The 25,496-nt window shown below is 41.5% G+C and overlaps 1 protein-coding gene across 2 annotated transcripts in view; it reads right to left on the bottom strand.

The window, feature by feature from the left end:
• PRDM4 (PR/SET domain 4) overlaps positions 1 to 25,496 on the bottom strand; it is a 91,313-nt gene that overhangs the window by 32,017 nt on the left and 33,800 nt on the right. The window lies entirely within an intron of this gene.

Below are 25,496 nucleotides of genomic sequence, written 5' to 3' on the forward strand. Positions count from 1 at the left end.
TTCTATGATACTCTATGAGCATTATAGAGGTGGAACTTTAAGGCCTCAATATTTCAGGACAATCCAAACTACATCTTATGAAGCTCTTTTCAGTAAAGGTGGTGTATGAAATGTATACTATATTCTTACATACTCTTTTTAGGTGGAGGGAGGTTTTTTCTTTTAGACAAGTGTGGTGGCTAAGCTGCTGACGCTGGAGTGGTGCAATGGCTTATCTCAGCTCACTGCAACCTCCCCCTCCCAGGTTTGAGCAGTTCTGCCTCAGCCTCCTGAGTAGCTGGGATTATAGGCACGTGCCACCATGCCCAGCTGATTTTTGTATTTTTAGTAGAGACAGGGTTTCACCATATTGGCCAGGCTGGTCTCGAACTCCTGACCTCAGGTGATGTGCCTGCCTTGCCTCCCAGAGTGCTGGGATTACAGGCATGAGCCACTGTGCCAGGCCAAGGGAGGTCTTTTCAAAATAAGTAATTTTACAACATCCTGTCGAACAAATAGCCAGATTTTGTTTCAAAAACAACTTGTTTCATACTCCCTTTTCTAGATGTGACATTGTAGCTTTACACTAAACAAAAGGTTGAACAGGAGGCATGCAACATCTATTTGAAGACACTGAAATGCTTCTAAGGCAGCCAGGACTTGAGGGCAAAGATCCTGGGAGAAGGGAGATGCAGAGAACCCCATGTGACTATGCTGATTTTCTTAGTCATTTACCAAATTTTATGTTGTACAAGGTAAGAAAACTAAAGTGCAGCAGAGCAAAAACAAAAATTGAACTTGATTTTAAAGAGGAAGCTCTCTAAAAACACTCCAGGTGCTCTCATTGTAACCCCTCAAAGGCTTCATTCACCCCAAAAGCTGAGATAAACCAGAAGTAGAGCTAACTAAGGAATCTGAAGCCCAGCCGTGAGTAAGCTCAGTTTTTGACTGGATTGAGGCGTCCCTGCTCTAGTTTGAGAGAGGACAGGGTGAATCTTCTCTTGAAGAGGATACTTTCATCCACAGCTTCTATAGTTTTTCAAACAATCTCTGGCATTCCAGCAAAAATTTCTAAGCATACTAAGAAATAGCACCATGAATCAAATTAGAACTTAGGATTAAGAAACTCACTCAAAACTGCACAACCACATGGAAACTGAAAAACCTGCTCCTGAATGACTACTGGATAAATAACATGAAGGCAGAAATAAAGATGTTCTTTGAAACCTATGAGAACAAAGATGCAACATACCAAAATTTCTGGGACACATTTAAAGCAGTGTGTAGAGGGAAATATGTAAGATTAAATGCCCACAAGAAAAAGGAAGACCTAAAATTGACATACCAACATCATGATTAAAAGAAGTAGAGGAGCAAGAACAAACAATTTCAAAAGCTAGCATAAAAGAAAGAACTAAGATGAGAGCAGAACTGAAGGAGATTGAGACACAACCCTTCAAAAAAAATCAATCCAGGAGCTGGTTTTTGAAAAGATCAATAAGATAGACCGTTAGCCAGTCTAATAATGAAAAAAAGGAGAATCAAATAGATGCAATAAAACATGATAAAAGGGATCACCATGGATCCTACAGAAATACAAAATACCATCAGAGAATACTATAAACACTTCTATGCAAATAAACCAGAAAATCTAGAAGAAATGGATAAATTTCTGGACACTTAGACCCTCCCAAGACAAAATCAGGAAGAAGTCAAATACCTGAATAGACCAATAACAAGGTCTGAAGTTGAGGCAGCAATTAATAGCCTACTAACCAAAAAAAGCCCAGGACCAGATGGGTTGACAGCCAAATTCTACCAGAGGTACAAAGAGGAGCTGGTACCATTTCTTCTGAAACTATTCCAAACAATACAAAAAGAGGGAATTCTCCCTAACTCATTTTATGAGACCAACATCATCCTCATACCAAAACCTGGCAGAGAAAAAACTAAAAAAGAAAATTTCAGTCCAATATCCATGATGAACATCGATGCAAAAATCCTCAATAAAATACTGGCAAACTAAATCCAACAGCACATCAAAAAGCTTATCCATCACAATCAAGTCAGCTTCATCCCTGGGATGGAAGACTGGTTCAACATAATGCAAATCAATAAACATAATCCATCACATAAACAGAAGCAAATATAAAAACCACATGATAATAGATGCAGAGAAGACCTTTGACAAAATTCAACAGACTTTATACTAAAAACTCTTAATAAACTAGGTATTGATGCAACATATCTCAAGAGCTATTTATGACAACCCCACAGCCAATATCATCCTGAATGGGCAAAACTGGAAGCATTCCCTTTGAAAACAGGCACAAGACAAGGATGCCCCCTCTCACCACTCCTATTCTAGATAGTATTAGAAACCCTGGACAGGGCAATCAGGCAAGAAAAAGAAAGAAAGGGTATTCAATTAGGAAAAGAGGAAGTCAAATTTTCTCTATTTGCAGACAACATGATTGCATATTTAGAAGGCCCCATTGTCTCAGCCCAAAATCTCCTTAAGCTGATAGCAACTTCAGCAAAGTCTCAGGATACAAAATCCATGTGCAAAAATCACAAGCATTCCTATACACCAATAACAGAACCAAATCATGAGTGAACTCACATTCACAATACTACAAAGAGAATACCTAGGAATACAACTAACAAGGGATGTGAAGGACCTCTTCAAGGAAAACTACAAACCACTGCTCAAGGAAATGAGAGGACACAAACAGATAGAAAAAACATTCCATGCTCATGGTTAGGAAGAATCAATATCATGAAAATGGCCATACTGCCCAAAGTAATGGAGAGTTTCAATGCTATCCCCATCAAGTTACCATTGACTTTCTTCACAGAATCGGGGGAAAAAAAAAACTACCTTAAATTTCATATGGAACCAAAAAAGAGCCCTCACAGCTAAGACAATCCAAAGCAAATCAAACAATAACAACAACAAACAAACAACACATACTGGAGGCATCACGCTACCTGACTTCAAACTATACTATAAGGCCACAGGTACTGTTACCAAAACAGATATAGACCAATAGAACAGAACAGAGGCCTCAGAAATAATGCCACACATCTACAGCCATCTGATCTTTGACAAACCTGACAAAAACAAGCAATGGGGAAAGGATTCCCTATTTAATAAATGGTGTTGGGAAAACTGGCTGGCCATACGCAGAAAGCTAAAGCTGGATCCCTTCCTTACACCTTATACAAAAATTAACTCAAGATGAATTAAAGATTTAAACATAAGACCTAACACCATAAAAACCCAAGAAGAAAATCCAGGCAATAACATTCAGAACCTAGGCATGGGCACGGTCCTTACTTCATGAGTAAGACACCAAAAGCAATGGCAACAAAAACCAAAATTGACAAATGGATTTAATTAAAGAGCTTCTGCACAGCAAAATAAACTATTGTTAGAGTGAACTGGCAACCAACACAATGGAAAAAAAAAATGTTTGCAATCTACCCATCTAACAAAGGGCTGATATCCAGAATCTACAACAACTTAAACAAATTTACAAGAAAACAACCACATCAAAAAGTGGATAAAGGATATGAACAGACACTTCTCAAAAGAAGACATTTGTGCAGCCAACTAACATAAGAAGAAAAGCTCATCAACACTGGTCATTAGAGAAATGCAAATCAAAACCACAATGAGATACCATCTCACACCAGTTAGAATGGCAATGATTAAAAACTCAGGATACAACAGATGATTGGGAGGATGTGAAGAAATAGGAACACTTTTATAGTGTTGGGAGTGTAAATTAGTTCAACCATTGTGGAAGACAAGTGTGGCAAATCCGCAAGAACCTAGAAATACCATTTGACCCAGCAACCTCATTGCTGGGTATATACTCAAAGGATTATAAATCATTCTATTATAAAGACACATGCACATGTATGTTTATTGTGGCACTGTTCACAATAGCAAAGACTTGGAACCAACCCAAATGCCCATCAATGATATACTAGATAAAGAAAATATGGCACATATACACCATGGAATGTGCCACATCCATATCCTTTGCAGGGATATGGATGAAGCTGGAAACTATCATTCTCAGCAAACTGACACAAGAACAGAAAACCAAACACTGCAATGTTCTCATTCATAAGTGGGTACTGAACAATGAGAACACATGGACACAGGGAGGGGAACATCACACAGTGGGGCCTGTCAGGGGTTTGGGGGTTAGGGGATGGATAGCAGGGGGGTGGGGACCTAGGGGAGGGGCAGCATTAGGAGAAATACCTAGTGTAGATGACAGGGTGATGGATGTAGCAAACCACCATAGCACATGTGACCTATATAACAAACGTGCACGTTCTGCACAGGTACCCCAGATCTTAAAGTATAATTTTTAAAAAGTCAAGCTATATTTTCAGAAAAAGGTACCATGAGAAAAATAGATCTGTAATAAATTTACACATTGGATTTATGTTGGACACAAACTTTGAAATAGCCAGGATTGGTAAATGTAAGAAAAAACAAGATTGAATATATCATCAAAGAATTGGAATCTATAAAGAATACAATGAGAAACCCAGAACTCAGAGAATTTTATATATGAGATTACTCACAAATTAGGGTTGAAGGATTAGTGAATTTGAGGGTCACATTAAATACAAAGAGTAAAACACATATATATAATATATATATACTTTATACACACACATATACACATATATATATAATGCCTGACAAAAGAGCATTAGCGGCACATCAGGCATGGTACAAAAGTCTAACATACGTGTAACTGGAATCAGAATAGGATGAGGAAGAGCAAAATCCAAAAAGAATATGGCAAAAGTTAAACATATGTTTATGAACCTGAAACTACTCCTTGGTATATATCAGAGACTTACATGCACATGTTCAGCGGCCATGTCATTCTTAACAGCCCAAAAGTGGAAACAATCCAAATATTCATCAGTGGGTGAATGAATAAACAAAATGTCGGATAGCCATAAAATGGATTTCTGTTCTGTGATAAAAGGGAATGAACTACTAATATATATTACAATATAGATGAACCTCTAAAACATGCCAAATGAGAGAAGTTGGACACAAGAGGACACATATATAATTCCATTTATATGAAATTTTCAGAAGAAAAGGCAAATCCATACAGACAGTAGCTTAATCATTTCCTAGGATTGGGTGTGAGAATAGAGTGTGACTGCAAATGAGCAAAATGGATCTTTTTGGGTGATGAAAGTGATTTAAAATAGAATTGTGATGGTTGCGCTATTCTGAATATCCTAAAAACCAATGGATTGTACACTTAAAATGGGTGGATTTTACAGTAAGTAAAAATATTTAAATAAAACTTTGTTTAAAAAGATGAAGTAAAGACACTTTGGCTAAGCATGATGGCTCATTCCTGTAATCTCAGCATTTTGGGAGACCAAAGCAAATAGATTGCTTGAGCCTAGAAGTTCAAGACCAACTGGGCAACATGGCAAAACCCTATTTCTACAAAAATGCAAAAAAGCCGGATGTGGTGGTGCTCCCCTGTAGTCCCAGCTATGTGGGAAGCTGAGGTGGGAGGACTGCTTGAGCACAGGAAGTGGAGGTTGCAGTGAGCCAAGGTCATACCACTGCACTCCAGTCTGAGTAACAGAGTGACAGCCGGTCTCAAATAACAATAATAATAAAGTTATGCTAAACTTAGGCAGAATGAAAATGATCCCAGATTGAAACATAGAAATGCAAGAAAGAATAATGATCAACATGGGTAAATTTAAGTGAATATTACCACACACACAAAAAACAGTAATAATCATGTTTCATAGGGTTTAAAATGTCTGGAAGATTAAAATGCCTGACAAGAGGGTAAAAGACAGATCGAGTTAAGATATTCTAAGATCTCAGCATTGTTTTGGAAGGGACAAAAGTATCACTATTACACTCTAATAAATCAAGGACGCATGTTGTAATCTCTAAGTGAACTACTAAAAGAGTACTGAAAAAAAGCCAAAAGGGGAGAAAGCAAATAATAAATACTTGATTAATCCAAAAGAAGCAAGGAGGCCAGGCACCATGGCTCATACCTGTAATCCCCACACTTTGGGAGGCCAAGGTGGGTGAATCACCTGAGGTCAGGAGTTCAAGACCAGGCTGGCCAACATAGTCAAACCCCATCTCCACTAAAAATGTCAAAATTAGCTGGGCATGGTGGCATGTGCCTGTAATCCCAGCTACTCGGGAGACTGAGGCAGAATTGCTTTAACCCGGGAGGCAGAGATTGCAGTGAGCCAAGACCATGCAACTACACTCTAGCCTGGGTGACAGAGTGAGACCCTGTCCCCCTCCAAAAAAAGGTACAGGAATTTAAACCCAAAAATGTGAACAGAAGGAAATAACAGTAGAAATCAATGTCAGAAAACAAACACAATATAGAAAATCCTCAAAGAAAAAATAGATTTATAATAGGAAGAAAGTTGATAAACCTATAGGAATAGTGAACATAACACAAATTACTAACATCAGACTTGAAAAGGAAGACATCACTACAGACCCTATAGACCCTAAACAGAAGATATGAACAATTTTATGTGATTAAATTTGAAAATGTGTATTAGACAAATTCCTAGAAAAATATAACTTATGAAAATCCATGGCCGGGCGCGGTGGCTCAAGCCTGTAATCCCAGCACTTTGGGAGGCCGAGGCGGGTGGATCACGAGGTCAAGATATCGAGACCATCCTGGTCAACATGGTGAAACCCCGTCTCTACTAAAAAAATACAAAAAATTAGCTGGGCATGGTGGCACGTGCCTGTAATCCCAGCTACTAAGGAGGCTGAGGCAGGAGAATTGCCTGAACCCGGGAGGCGGAGGTTGCGGTGAGCCGAGATCGCGCCATTGCACTCCAGCCTGGGTAACAAGAATGAAACTCCGTCTCAAAAAAAAAAAAAGAAAATCCATACTAGGAGAATTAGAAAATTTGAATATTGAAGCATGCTTCTTATCCATATACAACAGACATGTTTAGGTAGATCAAAGAAGCAGGGAGTTTGGTTCCATGACTGCCCTGAAATAATTTCTTTTCTCTCTAGCCACAGAGTGATACAGTGAAAAATCAGAAACAGAGTCTGTTCCTGCAGGTTACTGATAAACAACATAGGTTGAATTCATGGCTTCATCAGGTTTCTTAAATAATAATTAGATTATTTTGAAAGAAAGAATACAAACCCAAAAAGTAGAATAGTGGTACCTGAAAACATTACAATGACCAAGTACCCAAAACCCCGAAGATTTATCTTGCCAATACAAGTAGCTCCTCCCCTATCTAATGAGAATGGTTCTGATTTTCTTGAATATCTTGAAAAGTAATTTTTCTGAACTTCATTTTCAACATCTAGACAACTGAGGGTAAAACCTACTTTTATAATACTCTATTGAAGAAGGAAATTAAGTCATAGCAATAGTAAAGAAAAACCTTATAAATTGTAGTTCCTATAAAATACAGTAAATTTTGCTGTGTTGTGTGCTGTCATACCTCCTTAGCTTCCTGCAAACCATTTAACCCTTATCTATCCTCCTCACATTCCTAGCAAAGTTCCCAGGCATCTAGAAATTCCTGTTTCTCTTGCTGACCTGCTGCAAGGTCACAGAGCAGATAGAAACTGAGGAATGCGTTTCTCAAAATGTTACTTTTCAAATGTAAAGTACATCACAAGACATGTCACAAGTTGATTAACTGTTCTTTGTTCTGGCTTCTGTAACTACTGCATCATTTTAGGTGCATAAAAAGTACCCCATTTTCTTTGTCCTTTGCTCAGAATTAGGAAGCGATACTGCTAAGCCCAATCACGTTAAATAAAATCCTCCTGCGACCCCATCGGTCTCTCCAAATCTCTGATTTCCTGCTACATTTTCTGGCGCCTGAACAGGGACTTGAAACGGCAGGCTTACTGTCTCCTTTACCTGTGGGACGAAGGCCCTGGACCACGGAAGACTTGTGACCCTAGGTACTGCTGGGAGAACTTCAGCCCAGATAGGAGACCGGCTCTGCCGTGCCCCGGCATCCACTCCTGGACAGCGCATCAGACCTTTGGAAGGGGTTGCAGAACGATCTCCAGGACCAACATACTTCAGGAATTACAGAAAGGCATTTAAGGAAAAGAAGAGCCTGCCCCAAGAGGGTGGAAGGAGAGTCTGATCAACTCCTGGGAAGTGACTACTAATCCAACCCAGAAAGGCTGGGGGATGGAGAGCAGCTCACTGATTTGGATGAAACTCACATCGCCACAGGCACACTGAACAGGGGTAACTCATCAAGCCAGTTTGTAGAGGAAAGTGGGAAAGGGGGAAGGAGTGTGGAAGTGTCTGAAAGAGACGGTTCTGGGAGGAGCCAACGTGGGGTGTGAAGGAGGGAGGTGCGGATCCCTTAGCATGGATTGCATGCTCTGAAGCGAGTGAGGGCTGATTTACTAGGGGCTGACCGCATACGGTTGACAGGAGCGGCCCCACAGTTGCAGCTGACTGTGGTGGGATTAAGGCACTCTACTAGCTAAATGGCAGTCTGAAAACTCCCATAACAGGAGATGGTGTTCAATCCGAAGTAGAAGTCTGTGAGAGTGCACATTGTGTGGGAGGATGGGAGGAAAAGAGTCAAAACCCACACCACTAGAGTGCATGTTAGAGAACTTTAAAAAGGCTTCTCAGGAGACTATTGAGTTAAATTGTCCCCTCAGAAGTTAAGGACCTTGTGTGAGTTAGAATGGTCTTCCTTTGGGGTTGGATGGCTGGCAGAGGGAACGATAGACAAAGAAACCATTGGTTGAGTGTTTAGGGTGGTGACCAGGGTCAGACAGCCAGGATACCCAGATCAGTTTCCATATATCGATGCATGGCTAAATGTACCCCAGACACACCCTAAGTGGTTGCAACCTTGCCTAGCTGTCTACCACAAAGCCTTGGTGGCATGGACAGGTTCAAAGGAGGCCAAGGAACCTACAGACCCCAACCCCACAAGGGAAGAGAAGAAAGGGCAAGAGGTACTAGAGAAACTGATTTTACAGCCTCGCCCTGAAGAAAGACAAGTTCCACCCCCTTCTGCTCCAATATACCCATCCCTAGCACACCTGAGGCAAGGTGAAGAGCAAGGAGCCAGAGCCCATGCCGTGCCAGGCCTAGGTGCAGGGGTTCAAGTAGAGTCAGACTTAGAGGGGAGCAAGAGCTCAATGTCTCCCCCTCATGAGGAAAGAAAAGAGAAAGAAAAAGTGAGTGACATGGCCAGTCATCTCCAGTCTTGAGCCAGAGATGCCTCTCGGTGAAACACAGGCACCAGCCTATCTAGATGAGCAGGGCAGGTTCATGGTGGGCAAAGAATCTTTATCCACCAGCCCTTTTCTACTACCGACCTTCTGAATTGGAAACAACACATCTCCTCCTTCACGGAGAAGCCCTAAGAGCTCACTGATCTAATACAGTCCATCTTTGCTACTCATAATCTTAATTGGTTGGATTGCCAGGAACTGCTGTTAATGCTGTTTAATACAGAAGAGCACAGGAGAATAAACCAAGCAGCTCTCCAATAGTTTGAAAATAATGCACCAGCAGGCACTAATGATGCCCTGAAATATGCAGTGCAACGTTTCCCTCAATGTTGGGACCCCAATGAACAGGAGGGGCTGCAAAACCTACAAACATATAGGACTGCACTTTTAAATGGGATGAAGGCAGGTGGGAAGAAGATAATAAATACAGGAAAAGTCTCAGAGGTCCATCAAAAATCTGATGAAAGCCCAAGTGAATTTTATGAGAGGCTCTGTGAAGCATACCAGCTTTATACCCTATTTGACCAAGAAGCCCCTGCCAACCAATGTATGGTGAATGTGGCTTTTGTCAGCCAGGCACAAGGAGACATTAAGTGGAAGCTACATAAGTGAGAAGCATTTAAGGACAAGAGAGCTACTGAACTCATACAGATGGCTACCAAGGTGTTTCACAATTGAGAGGAAGAGGCTGAAAGAAAGGCAAGGCGAAAGGCAAAAGAAAAGGTGGACTTGTTAGTGGCTGCCTTAGTTGAGAGGGGAGCTGGTGTAACAAGAGGACATGGAAGTGGGCATGGGAGAGGTGTAGTCAGACTGGAGTCTGAAACTTGGCCTAGATTAGAGAGAGATCAATGTGCAGTGACCAAGGAGAAAGGACATTGGGAAGCTGAGTGCCCAGAGAGAGTAGTATATGAAGATCGGGTATCCCCATACAGCCACCGATTTTACCCCTATGCAATACCTAGACCAGCAGGCCCCAAATGATCAGGATAAAGGCTTAATTGGCTTGGCTGGGGTAGACAGCTTTGAAGACTGAAACACATCAGGCTCCATATCTCTAGGCCCCCAGAAGCCTATGTTCAGGGTAAAAGTAGGGGACCAAAAAACAGATTTTATGATAGACATGGGTGTTCAGCATTTGGTGGTGACAAAACTGGTGGGGCCACGGTCTAAAACTTATACCACCATTAGTGGGGCCACAGGAGTGTCAGAAAACACATCTTCCAGTCAAAAAGATGTGTTACTGGAGGGCGGGAGGTCCAGCATGATTTCCTCTATCTCCCCAGCTGCCCTGTCCCTTTGTTACGAAGGGATTTGCTTCAAAAGTTTCAAGCACAGATATCCTTTACACCAGAGGGACGCATGACTCTAGATTTTAACCAACCAACAGCTATGGTATTAGCCCTCCCAGTACCACAAGCTGAAGAATGGCGGCTATTTGCTAAGGATGTGGAAGGATCCATCAAGCAGTCCTGGAGGCTAGTGGAAGAAGTCATATTGTCAGGGCTAATTAGTGAATTCCCACAAGTATGAGCTGAAGATAATCCACCGGAGCTAGCCATAAACCATGGCGGTAGTAGAACTAAAAACAGGAGCTTTCCCAGTCTGGCTGCACCAGTACCCTATGCCCCAGAGGCTGCCCTAGGCATAGAAAAGCATCTAGAATGGCTCAGAAAACATGGCATTCTTGTGCCATGTCAGTCACCTTGGAATACTCCGCTCTTACTGGCGAAAAAGCCACTACCTGATGATGGGATATCTACCTCCCATGATTATAGGCCAGCACAGAACTTACAAGCTGTAAACCAGGCTACAATAACTATTCACCCAGTAGTGCCAAACCCATACACTCTACTCTCACTAATCCCCTCCAATTCAGCATGGTTCACTGTTTTAGACTTAAAAGATGCCTTCTTTTGCCTTCGCCTAGCACCAGTCAGTCAACCCTTATTTGCTTTTCAATGGGGAAGTTTCCAACTTACTTGGACCAGGCATCCCCAAGGACACTGAACTCCCCCACGATCTTCAGTGAGGCCCTAGCACCTGACCTTAATGCCTACACTCCACCAAGTAAAGACTATGTCCTACTACAGTATGTGTATGATCTTCTTTTAGCAGCCCCCACTTTAGAAGATTGTCACAAAGGAACCCAAGACTTCCTCCACCTTCTACAGAAGACACGGTATAAAGTATCCACAAAAAAAGCCCAGATTTGTTGTGGGAGCATCAGATACTTGCCAAGAGCAGAGTATGCTAGGTAGTGCACACAAGGAAGCTGTGTAGGATTCTAACCCCAACCTGCCAACAAGTAAGAGAGATCCTAGGGGCAGCAGAGTTTTGCCATAGGCAAAACTGCTATATGAAGCCACCAAAGCGTTGGGGGTGGGGTGGGTAGGGGGAGGAACCCGTCATCTGGGGACCTGAGCGAAAAAAAGCATTTAATGCAATCACAACAGCTCTAGTTAGGGCCCCCGCCTTAGGACTACCACACATAACTAAGCCCTTCTTCCCATACGTTCATGAGTGAAAGGGAATGGTTATCAGGGTCTTAGCTCAGATTCCAGGATCATGGCACTGCCCAATAGCCTACCTATCTAAGCAACTGGACCAGTAGCTCAGGGATGGCCGCCCTGCTTTAATGACCTTGCCGCTGCAGCCATGCTCATACAGGAAGCTAAAAATAGACCTTAGAACAGCAGTTAACCGTATGGGTGCCACCATCTGTCCTAATGCTAATGGATCAAAGAGGGCATCACTGGCTGTCAAATCCTAGAATGACCCAACACCAGGGACCCTTATGTGAAAATCTCCATATAACTTTAGAAACTGTAAACACTCTTAACCTTGCTACCTTGCTCCCACTGCAGCCAGGAGGTCCCCTTCATGACTATATAGAAACAGCAGATGGAGTTTTCTCCAGCAGGAAAAATCTCACAAATCGCCCCCTCCAAAATGCTGATGTTGAATACTTTACAGATGGTAGCAGCTTTGTAACAGAAGGAGTCAGGCAGACTGGATATGCAGTTGTAACTTTAGTTTCAATTGTAGAGGCCCAAAGCCTACAGGAACACCAGCCCAGAAAGGAGAATTAATAGCCTTAGCAAGAGCACTGTTGCTAGCTAAGGGTAAAAAAGCCAACATATAAACCGACTCAAAGTATGTATTTGTATATGCTCCTATGTACACTGCATGTACATAGGAGCAAATACAAATACACAGGACTCTTAACTGCCCAAGGAACAAGTGTACAATAACCAGAAGAGATCTTACAACTCTGTATGGGAACCAAAAGGGATAGCTGTTATACACTGCCAAGGTCATCAGAAAGGTGGAACCCCAGAGGCCAAAGGAAACAGGAAAGCAGATGCAGAAGCTAGGAGTGTAGCAATAAATACCCTACCTTCTAGTATAGCAGCTAGAAAGGCAGTCTGTGCCATGCCTCTCCTCCCAGAACTCTTGACTCTAGAGGAGCCAAATTACTCCCCAAATAAGAAGGCCTGGTTTGCTCAAGAAAATGGAACCTATACTAAAGAAGGACTGTGGAAATTCTCAGATGGAAGGTTAGCTATTCCTGAAGTAACAGCCCCCCGGTTTGTCAAACAATTCCACCAAGGAACTCATACGGGAAAGACAGCACTAGAAATGCTAGCAGGGTGCCACTGGTATGTGCCATGGCTTACTGTCATCTCCCAAGCCGTTTGTGAACAATGCTTAATCTGTGCCCAGAACAACCCACAGCAAGGGCCAACCCAGCCCCCAGGAATTCAAGGAGTAGGGTCAGCACCTTGTGAAAATTTGCTTGTAGATTTTACAGAGTTGCCCCAGGCAGGAGGCTATCGCTCTACGTTAGTATTTGTCTGTACCTACTTGGGTTGGGTAGAGGCTTTCCCCATCAAAACAGAAAAGGCATGAGAAGTCACTAGAATATTAAAAGATATTGTCCCCAGATTTGTCCTACTTTCACCTGTAGGATTAAACATGGCCCAGCATTTGTAGCTGAAATTGTCCAAGACCTACAATGGCTACGGAAAATAAACTGGAAATTGCATACTGCCTATCACCCACAGAGCCCAGGAAAAGCTGAGCATATAAATCAAACGCTCAAACAACTATTAAAGAAATTCTGCCAGGAAACCCATCTGCGATGGGATCAGATCTTGCCCATGGTCCTCCTCCGAATCAGGTATATTCCCACCAAACAGACTGGGTATTCACCCTATGAAATTCTGTTTGGCCAGCCACCACCAATCAATCATCACCCAAATTAAAGGGGAAATGAGAGGGTTAGGAGAATTAACCCTAAGAAAGCAAATACAGGCCTTAGGCATAACTATGCAAGAAATATGAGGTTGGGTTCAAGAAAAATTACCTATCAGCCCAACAGACCCTGGGTATCCCTTCAAACCTGGAGACTCGGTTTGGGTTAAAAAGTGGAACCTGGCTACTTTAGGGCCAACTTGGGATAAGCCCCGTATTGTAATTTTGTCCACCCTGACTGCTGTTACGGTTGCAGGCAGTGTGCCCTGGATTCATCATAGCTGGTCAAAACCCACAGCAGCCCAGAAGTGGACCAGTGAGCAAAGGCTAATGCTGAGATGAGAACAAAGTGTCAATGAAGGTGACAGCCCTGCTCTAGTCACACCACCAGAGGCTGACCAGTCCAGGCATGGCTGAAGCTTAAGGAATCATCAAAAATAAATATGGACTGAAATTTTAAGTCTAATTGCAATCTTAGTGTTCTTATCTATTCTATCACTATGCTGTCATCTTTGCCAACCCTTACATCCAAGGAAAGATTTACCCTGCCCCTGCATAGTGGTATAGAAATGTTAATTTTTATTCTACTATTGTTAACTTCAGTATCTGTGCAAAAGGAAGCGCAACCGGTAAAATAATGTACTTACTGCCTGTAGACTACTTGAATTTAGGAATACAGTAGTTAAGACCTTGCTGTATCCAACATATTGTAAGTGTACAGGGACTCAGCTAGGCGCTTGTACTTATAATCCAATAATTTATTCAGTTGGTAACCCAGGCAATGAGCAACTTTATGTATGTTATGACCCCAAATCTGTGCCTGGGATCGGGTTTGAAATACAAAGGGAGTCAAAAGAAGGTCCTCTCCTAAACAGAACTGAGGTCCCACCTTTCCATGAGGAAGCATTTCCTTTGCATTTCGATGCCTGCCAAGCAACATACTCAGGCATAGCTACTCTGCTAACTGTGGTAACCCAACCTGGGAAAGACATAGCAAACTTCGTATGTGTGTGGGCCAAAAGTTGCTCCACTTTGCTCCCCTGGGACCCCGGGAAGGGATTATAGGTACTGCACAACACGTTCCTAAACGGGAGCATCAGGAACCAGTTGTGCTTACCGAAATGCCAACAAAGCCAAACAGTGAAACAAAAACCTGCAATCCTATAAAGCTTACTATCCCAAAGCCAGATTTACCCACATGGACTAAGGTCACCCCATAATGGTGTTTACAGAAACATTCCCAATCACCTATTTGTATATTATCAAAAAGGGAACTCGGGCCCATCCCCCTCAACCTCAGTTCCAAGTTTTCAAGTCATTTTATGAAAACTATAAAAGAACTAACCAGGAGGTTTTTGAACCCCCTCCAGTAGCCAGTAATCTGTTTGTTCAACTGGCTAAAAGTATAGCTAATAATCTAGCTGTTTCTTCCTGCTATGTCTGTGGAGGCATTATCATGGGAAATCAATGGCCATGGGATGCAAAAGAGTTAATGCCTCAATAAAACTTTACCTTGACCCTCACCCCTCCCAAGCCTAAACTTAAGCACTCAAGTATTTGGCTCCTAAAAACTTCCATTGTTGGGAAGTACTGTATTGCCCACTGGGGAAACACTTTCATTAATCCAGTAGGAGAACTGGCTTGTCTAGAGCAGAAATACTACAACCAAACAGTAGGGAAAACTTTGTGGCGGGGCAGGAATAAACAAGGTAAAGTTAACTCCAGATTGCCACGCTACAACTCATTCTCTTGCTTCCCAGCTTTAAACCACTCCTGGTATCAGTTTAAGGCACCCAATAGTTGGCAGGCACCCCCTGGCCTTTATTGGATTTGCAGACAACCAGCCTATTAGCAGTTACCAGCCAATTGGACAAGGGCCTGCGTACTAGGGACTATCAGACCATCCTCCTTTTTGCTCCCCTAGTAGCTGGGAAAACCTCTAGGTTACTCTGCTTATAATGAAGTGGGAAACAGAAGTAAAACAAGTGTGGATATCAGAGGAGGTATAAGAATAGGAGACTGGAAAGACACTGATTGGCCCTCTGAAAGAATTATTCAATATTATGCGCCAGCTACCTGAGCACAAGACGGGTAATGGGGATATCGTACTCCTATCTATATGCTCAATCGCATTATAAGGTTACAAGCAGTACTTGAAATCATTACCAATGAAACTGCACAAGCTTTAAACCTGCTGGCTGTACAATCCACAAAAATGAGGAATGCCATTTACCAAAACAGACTAGCTTTAAATTATCTCTTAGCCCAAGCAGGGGTATGTGAAGAATTTAACCTATCAAACTGCTGCCTAGAAATTAATAATAATGGACAAGCAGTCACGGAAATTACAGCCAGGATGCAAAAACTAGCTCATGTTCCAGTTCAGACATGGAAAGGTGGGTCACCAGATTCCCTCTTTGGAGGATGATTCTCATGGTTTGAAGGTTTTAAAACCCTGCTAGTGGGAGTAGTCATCATATTAGGAGGATACCTAATACTTCCTTGTCTCTTACCCCTCCTAATCGGAAGTATTTGGGCAACTATAGAAGCAATAGTAGCCAAGTAAACCACCAGTCAATTAATGGCATTAACTACGTACCAGCCTGTACCTCAAGAAAAAATGGAATTACCTCAAAATGACATGTATATTAATGATGCTTTCTATGGGCTTATGTAAGGCATGTTCATCTAGCTAAACCCACTGTTAGCAAATGTCTGGATGGAACAAGCTCAAACAAAGCAAGTATTAAGAGCGCAAAAATCCTTAGTAATAATCTTTCCCAAGCAGGCAACTCAACAAGGAAGCAACTTAAAGGTGAGTAATAGCTCTGTTCCTGGACCCACAATGCTCTGCGGGTCAGCCCCCCAAGAGCCTTCCAACCTTCCAACTGTTGCCTTGGTTGGCCTCATGCAGATGACTGGTTAGCCAAAGAAGGGTAAGATTCCTCAGGGGAGGGACAGCCTAAGACAGGCACAGTCCTGAAGGTACCCTCAGGAGCTAAGGTAGAGTTAATTTTGTGCCTTTCGTGGCAGGAGAGGAGCTCCCAACCTAAAAGAATCTAACTCAATGCAATACATTCATCATGAGCTGACACACTAGCCTGCTGTCAATCATCCAGTAAAAGTATAAAGGCGCTCTTAAATGCTTTCATTAAAAGGCTCTACAACACTCTTGATTAACTCTTCCACCCTGACATTCAGCTACAAGGTCATAGATATACTTAAATAAATTTGGTAAATAAGCTTATTAAAACACCAATCAGATTAAACCAAAAAAGAAAAGAAGAAGAAGGGAATAAGGAAAGAAAAAAATAAACCAAAAATGGCATACCTCTAAAGGTAATAGTAACTTAGATGCTTAAATTAGTGGTGTTGCTTTCTATTGAAATGTTATTTATTAAAAGGCAACAAAGGGTGAAAAATGAAGAAATTAAATCACAGCAATGATAGTAAAACAAAACCTTATAATTTGTAGGTGCTATATAACAAATTTTGTGGTGTTGTGTACTGTAATACTTCCCCGGCTCTGTTTAAGACAGAATATTAAACTGCCTTCCTGCAAACCATTTAACCCTTATCTATCCTCCTCACATTCTTAGCCAAGTTCCCAGGCATCTAGAAATTCCTGTTTTTCTTGCTGACCAGCTGCAAGGTCACAGAGCAGATAGAAACTGAGGAATGTGTTTCTCAAAATGTTACTTTTCAAATGTAAAGTACATGTCACAAGTGATTAACTGTTCTTTGTTCTGGCTTCTGTACCTGCTGCTTCATCTTAGGTGCATAAAAAATAACCCATTTTCTTTGTCCTTTACTCAGAATTAGGAAGCAATTCTGCTAAGCCCATGATCATGTTAAATAAAATCCTCCTGCAACCCCATCGGTCTCTCCAGATCTCTGATTTCCCGCTACATTATGAGGATTAAAACTATAAACTAAAATGTACTCCTACTGCTAGAAAGCATATTTGCAAGCAAATGTGTCACAAGCGCCTAGGCAGTGCTAAGAGGGGCCAGAAGCTGTGTCTATTGACCAATTAACAGATCATTCAAGAAGGAAAATTTCCCAAAGTAAGTGACTTTCACCGTAAGTGATTTTTCTCTCCCAAATCTTGCTATAAACTGATCTTGATGCTTGTCCAACCCCAAAGCCCGTGCCCAGCCTGAGCATCAGCAAGTATGTAGCAGCATAAGAAGGTATGCTGGAGGGTGAGGTGGCAGGTGCAGGGGACAGAAAACACACAGAACAAAGCATGTTTTCCATGTGCTCCCTAACTTGTGGATATAAATATGTGTTATCTAAATGGAATAGTTTAGAGTTTATGTGATTTCCTTTAAGGACTTGTAACTTGGGCCGGGCACTGTACTGCACACCTGTAATCCCAGCACTTTGGAAGGCCAACGCAGGCAGATCACCTGAGCTCAGAAGTTCAAGACCAAACTGGCCAACATAGCAAAACCCCGTCTCTACTAAAAATACAAAAATTAGCCAGGCTTGGTAGTACACACCTGTAATCCCAGCTACTCTGAAGGCTGAGGCAGGAGAATCATCTGAACCTGGGAGGCAGAGGCTACAGTGAGCCAAGATCACACCACTGCACTCCAGCCTGGATGACAGAGTGAGACTCCAGCTCAAAAAATTTTAAAAAATAAAGATTTGTAGCCTGGATATATATTATGCTATGGTGAGATCCCAATTTTAACCAAACCACTATTAAGGAATCAATAAACTTCCATGGTTGGGAAGGATTTATGTGTTTAAATCTTAGAGCTGCTACTGTGTAACTATGGGATAATTACTTAACTTCTCTGCACCTCAGCCTCTTCTGTAAATTAGGGATAATCATAGGTCTTCTGTGCAGATTAAATTTTATAAAGCATTAGAACAATGCCTAACATAAATAAACACTATCATTGCAATTTAAAATAGTTTAATGGCAAGATGTCCAAATAGTGCAGCTCCCGGCGAGATCAATGCAGAAGGCAGGTAACCTCTGTATTTCCAACTGAGGTACCTGGCTGACCTCATTGGGACTGGTTAGATAGTGGGTGCAGCCCAAGGAGGGCGAGCCAAAGCAGAAAGCACAAGGAGCTGGGGAACTCCCTCTACTAGCCATGGAAATCCATTAGGGACTGTCCCCCGCACTCTGGCCCAGATACTGTGCTTTTCCCACAGTCTTCACAACCCACAGACCAGGAGATTCTCTCCAGTGCCTATGACACAAGGGCCCTGTGTTTTCAGCACAAAACTGGGTGGCCGTTTGGGAAGACACAGAGCTAGCCGCAGCAGATTTTTTTTTCATACCCCAGTGGTAACTGGAATACCAGTGAGACAGAACCATTCACTCCTCTGGAAAGGGGCTGAAGCCAGGGAGCCAAGTGATCTGGTTCGGTGGGTCCCACCCCCACAAAGGCCAGCAAGCTAAGATCCGCTGGCTTGAAATTCTCGCAGCAGTCTGACCTTGACTTGGGGCAGTCAAGCTTGGTGGGGGGAGGTGCATCCATCATTGCTGAGGCTCGAGTAGGCAGTTTTAACACCACAGTGTAAACAAAGTTGCTGGGAAGTTCAAACTGGGTAGAGCCCACAGCGGCTGAGCAAGGCCTCTGCAGGCAGGCTATGTCACTAGACTCCTTCCTCGCTGGACAGGCCACCTCTAAAAAAAAAGGCAGCAGACTTATAAATAAAGCCCCCATCTTCCTGGGACAGAGCATCTGGGAAAAGGGGTGGTAATGGGTACAGCTTCAGCAGACTTAAACGTCCCTGCCTGACAGCTCTGAAGAGAGCAGCAGATCTCCCAGCACAGGAAACACAGGGTTTGAGCTCTGATAAGGGACAGACTGCTTCCTCAAGTGTCTCCCTGACCCCCGTGTGTCCTGACTGGGAGACACCTCACACAGAAGGGCTCTGGCTGGCATCTGGTAGGTACCCTTCTGGGACGAAGCTACCAGAGGAAGGAACAGGAAGCAATCCTTGCTGTTCTGCAGCCCTTGCTGGTGATTCCCAGGCAGTGTCTGGAGTGGACCTCCAGCAAACTCCAGCAGACCTGCAGCAGAGGGACCTGTTAGATGGAAAACAAAGAAACAGAAAGAAATAGTTTCAACATCAACAGAAAGGACGTCCACTCAGGGACCCCATCCAAAGGTCACCGACTTCAAAGACCAAAGGTAGATAAATCTATGAAGATGGGAAGAAACCAGCGCAAAAAGGCTGAAAATTCCAAAAACGAGAACACCTCTTCTCCTCCAAAGGATCACAACTCCTTGCCAGCAAGAGAACTAAACTGGACAGAAAATTAGTTTGATGAATTTACAGAAGCAGGCTTCAAAGGTGGGTAATAACAAATTTCTCCAAGCTAAAGGAGCATGTTCTAACCCAATGCAAGGAAGCTAAGAAGCTTGAAAAAAGGTTAGATGAAATGTTAACTAAAATAATCAGTTCAGAGAAGAATATAAACGACCTGATGGAGCTGAAAAACACAGCACAAGAACTTTGTAAAGGACACACGAGTTTCAATACCCAAATTGATCAAGCAGAAGAAAGGATATCAGAGACTGAAGATCAACTCAATGAAATAAAGCAAGAAGACAAGATTAGAGAAAAAAAGAGTGAAAAGAAATGAACAAAAGCCTCCAAAAAATATGAGATTACATGAAAAGACCACATCTACATTTGATTGGTGTACCTAAAAGTGACAGGGAGAATGAAACCAAGTTGAAAAACACTCTTCAGGATATCATCTGGGAGAACTTCCCTAACCTAGTAAGGCAGGCCAACATTTCAAATCCAGGAAATTCAGAGAACACTACAAAGATCCTCAAGAAGGGCAACCCCAAGACACATAATCATCAGATTCTCCAGGATTGAAATGAAGGAAAAAATGCTAAGGGCATGCAGAGAGAAAGGTCAGGTTACCCATAAAGGGAAGCCCATCAGACTCACAGCAGATCTTTCGGCATAAACCCTCCAAGCCAGAAGAGAGTAGGGGCCAATATTCAACATTCTTAAAGAAAAGAAATTTCAACCCAGAATTTCATATCCAGCCAAACTAAGCTTCATAAGTGAAGGAGAAATAAAATCCTTTATGGACAAGCAACTGCTGAGAGATTTTTGTCTCCACCAGGCCTGCCTTACAAAGGCTTCTATAGGAAGCACTAAACATGGAAAGTAACGAACATTACCAGCCACTGCAAAAATTTACCAAATTGTAAAGCTCATCAATGCTATGAAGAAACTACATCAACTAAAAGGCAAAACAACCAGCTAGCATCATAATGGCAGCACTAAATTCACACATAACAATATTAACCTTTAATGTAAATGGGCTAAATGTACCAATTAAAAGACATAGACTGGCAAATTGAATAGAGTCAAGACCCATTGGTGTGCTGTATTCAGGAGACCCATCTCATGTGCAAAGACGCACATAGGCTCAAAATAAAGGAATGGAGGAAGATTTACCAAGCAAATGGAAAGCAAAACAACAACAACAACAAACAAATAAAAAAAGCAGGGGTTGCTTTTTTTGCAGCCTAGTTGCAATCCTAATCTCTGATAAAACAGACTTTAAACCAACAAAGATCAAAAGAGACAAAGAAGGGTATTACATGATGGTAAAGGGATCAAACCAACAAGAAGAGCTAACTATCCTAAATATATATGTACCCAATACAGGAGCACCCAGATTCATAAAGCAAGTTCTTAGATTCCTACAAAGAGACTTAGGCTCTCACACAATAATAGTGGGAGAGTTAAACACTCTACTGTCAATATTGGACAGATCAATGAGACAGAAAATTAACAAAGATATCTAGGACTTGAACTCAGATCTGGACCAAGAGGACCTAACAGACATCTACAGAACTCTCCACCCCTAATCAACAGAACATACATTCTTCTCAGCACCACATCACACTTATTCTAAAACTGGCCCTATAATTGGAAGTAAAACACTCTTCAGCAAATGCAAAAGAATGGAAATCATAACAAACAGTCTCTCAGACCCACAATCAAATTAGAACTCAGGATTAAGAAACTCACTCAAAACTGCACAACTTATATGAACAACCATCTCCTGAATGACTACTGGATAAATAATGAAATGAAGGCAGAAATAAAGATGTTCTTTGAAACCAATGAGAACGAAGACACAATGTACCAGAATCTCTGGGACATGTTTAAAGCAGTGTGTAGAGGGAAATTTATAGGACTAAATTCCCACAAGAGAAAAGAGAAAGATCTAAAATTGACATCCTAAAGTCACAATTAAAAGAACTAGAAGAGCAAAACAAATTCAAAAGCTAGCAGAAAACAAGAAATAACTAAGATTAGGGCAGAGCTGAAGGAGATAGAGACACAAAAAAATCCTTTAAAAAATCAATAAATCCAGGAGCTGGTTTTTTGAAAAGATCAACAAAATAGATAAACCGCTAGCCAGATTAATAAAGAAGAAAAGAAAAAAGAATCAAATAGATGCAATCAAAAATGATAAAAGGGATATCATCACCAATCCCACAGAAATACAAACTACCACCACAGAATACTATAACACCTTTATGCAAATAAACCAGAAAATCTTGAGGAGAGAGATACAAGATGGCTTATCGTTAGCAGCTCGGGATTGTAGCTCCCAGTGAAAGGGCAGAGAACGAGAGGACACCACACTTTCAGACGAATTTTTGTTGCTCACTGACCAAGAGATTCCCAGCGGAGGAGCCCCATGGGTCGCCAGCGCGACTTTTGTGGCTGGCGTGGCGGTTTTGCCAGCACCTCGGTGCAGCGGTTCTTGGTGCAGAGTCAGAAAAGCACCATCAATCTTAATGCCGCCGTTTTGGCCACGCAGTGGGTTGCTCAGATTCTGGTGCTGGGAATCAAGTTGGAAGTCCACTCAGAAACCCAATTAGAAAGTCGGTAATTACAAAGACGACAGATGGATAAATTTATAATGAAGGGAAGAAACCAGCCTAAAAAGGCTGAGAATACACAAAATCAGAACACCTCTCCCTCTACAGGAGATCACAGTTCCAGGTAATATAGAGAACACCACAAAGATATTCCTCAAGAAGACCAACCTCAAGGCACATAATTGTCAGATTCACCGGGTTGAATTGAAGGAGAAAATACTAAGGGCAGCCAGAGAGAAAGGTCGGGTTAACCACAAAGGGAAGCCTATCAGACTTACAGCAGATCTCTCAGCAGAAACCCTACAAGCCAGAGGAGAGTGGGGGCCAATATTCAACATCCTTAAAGAAAAGAACTTTCAACCCAGAATTTCATATCCAGCCAAACTAAGCTTCATAAGTGAAGGAAAAATAAAATCTTTTGTGAACAAGCAACTACTCAGAGATTTCATGACTACCAGGCCTGCTTTACAAGAGCTTCTGAAAGAACTACACATAGAAAGGAACAACCAGTATCAGCCTTTCCAAAAATATACCAAAAAGTAAAGAGCATCAACATAATGAAGAATCTACATCAACTAATGGGCAAAACAGCCAGCTAACATCAAATGGCAGTATTAAACTCACATATATTATTATTAATCCTAAATTTAAATTGACTAAATCCCCCAATCCAAAGATACAGCCAAAACTCATCGGTATGCTGCATCCAGACCCATCTCACATCCAAGGATACACAAAGACTCAAAGGAATGGAGAAAAATTTACCAACCAAAGGGAGAGCAAAAATAAATAAATAAATAAAAAGCAGGAGTTGCAATTCTCGCCTCTGATAAAATAGACTTTAAAGCAACAAAGATCAAAAGAGGAAAAGAAGGGCATTACATAACGGTAAAAGGATCAATGCAACAAGAAGAGCTAACGATCCTAAATATATACGCACCCAATACAGGAACACCCAGATACATAAGACTTATAAAGAGACTTAGACTCCCACACAATAAAAGTGGGAGACTTCAACATCAATATTAGACAGATCAATGTGACGGAAAATTAACAAGGATATCTAGGACTTGAACTCAGATCCGGAACAAGTAAACTTAATAAACATTTATAGAACTCTCCACTTTAACTACGCAAAATATACACTCTTATTAGCACCACATCACACCTACTTACAGGTTTAAATGAAATATTGGTTGGCTGCTTGTTTGTTATTTTCTTCCCTCATTTTTTCCTGTCTCCATTATTAAGCACAATTATTGGTAGAAAAGAGGTTTTTAATACCCATTTTTAGACTGCATTCTAGCCTGGGCAATAAAGCAACACTTCCATTCTCTCTCCCTCTTCCTCTTCTTCTTTCTTCCCTCTACTTTCTTCTTTTTTTTTTTTCTTTTTTTTTGAAAAAAAAAAAAAAGAAAAAAAGAAAATCTAGAAGAAATGGATACATTCCTGGATACTTACAACCTCCCAAGACAAAACCAGGAAGAAGTCAAATCCCTGAATAGACCAATAACAAGGTTTAAAATTGAGGCAGCAATTGCCTACAAACCAAAAAAAGTCCAGGACCAAACGGGTTCACAGCCAAATTCTACCAGAGATACAAAGAGGAGTTGGTACCACTCCTTCTGAGACTATTCCAAACAATAGAAAAAGAGGGAATCCTCCCTAACTCATTTTATGAGGCCAACATAATCCTGATACCAAAATCTGGCAGACAAACTAAAAAAAGAAAGTTTCAGGCCAATATCCCAAATGAACATCAATGCGAAAATCCTTAATAAAATGCTGGCAAATCAAATCCAACAGCACATGAAAAAGCTTATCCATCATGATCAAGTTGGCTTCATCCCTGGGATGCAAAGCTGGTTCAACATACTCAAATCTATAAAACGTAATCTAACACATAAACAGACAAAGACAAAAACCACGATTATCTCAATAGATGCAGAGAAGGCCTTTGACAAAATTCAACAGCCCTTTATGCTAAAAACTCTTAGGTATTGATGGAACATATCTCAAAATAATAAGAACTATTTATGACAAATCCACAGCCAATATCATCCTGAATAGGCAAAACTGGAAGCATTCCCTTTGAAAACAGGCACAAGACAAGAATGATGCTCTCTCTCACCACTCCTGTTTGACATAGTATTGGAAGTTCTGACCAGGGCAATCAGGCAAGAAAAAGAAATAAAGGGTATTCAATTAGGAAAAGAAGTCAAATTGTCTCTATAAGGAGATGACATGATTGTATATTTAGAAGACCCCATCGTCTCAGCCCAAAATCTCCTTAAGCTGATAAGCAACTTCAGCAAAGTCTCAGGATACAAAATCAACGTGCAAAAATCGCAAGCATTCCTATACACCAATAACAGACAGAGAGCCAAATCATGAGTTAACTCCCACTCACCATTGCTACAAAGAGAATAAAATACCTAGGAATATAACTTTCAAGGGATGTGAATGACCTCTTCAAGAACTACAAGCCCCTGCTCAAGGAAAGGAGAGGACACAAACAGATGGAAAAACATTCCATGCTTATGGTTAAGAAGAATCAATATTGTGAAAATGGCCATACTTGCCCAAAGTAATTTACAGATTCAATGCTATCCCCATCAAGATACCATTGACTTTCTTTACAGAATTAGAAAAAACCACCTTAAATTTCATGTGGAACCAAAAAAGAGCCCTTATAGCCAAGACGATCCTAAGCAAAGAAAACAAACAAACAAAAAAACAAAGCTGGAGGCATCACACTACCTGACTTCAAACTATACTACAATGCTACAGTAATCAAAACAGCATGGTACTGGTACCAAAATAGAGATGTAGACCAATGGAACAAAGCAGAAGCCTCAGAAATAATGCCACACATCTACAACCATCTGATCTTTGACAAACCTAACAAAAACAAGCAATGGGGAAAGGATTCCCTATTTAATAAATGATATTGGGAAAACTGGCTAGCCATATGCAGAAAGCTGAAACTGGATCCCTTTCTTATGCCTTATGCAAAAACTAAGACCTAAAACCATAAAAAACCTAGAAGAAAA

The sequence above is a fragment of the Sapajus apella genome, unplaced genomic scaffold (genome assembly GCF_009761245.1).
Source record: "Sapajus apella isolate SASKATOON/1434 unplaced genomic scaffold, GSC_monkey_1.0 scaffold2, whole genome shotgun sequence".
NCBI lineage: Eukaryota > Metazoa > Chordata > Mammalia > Primates > Cebidae > Sapajus > Sapajus apella.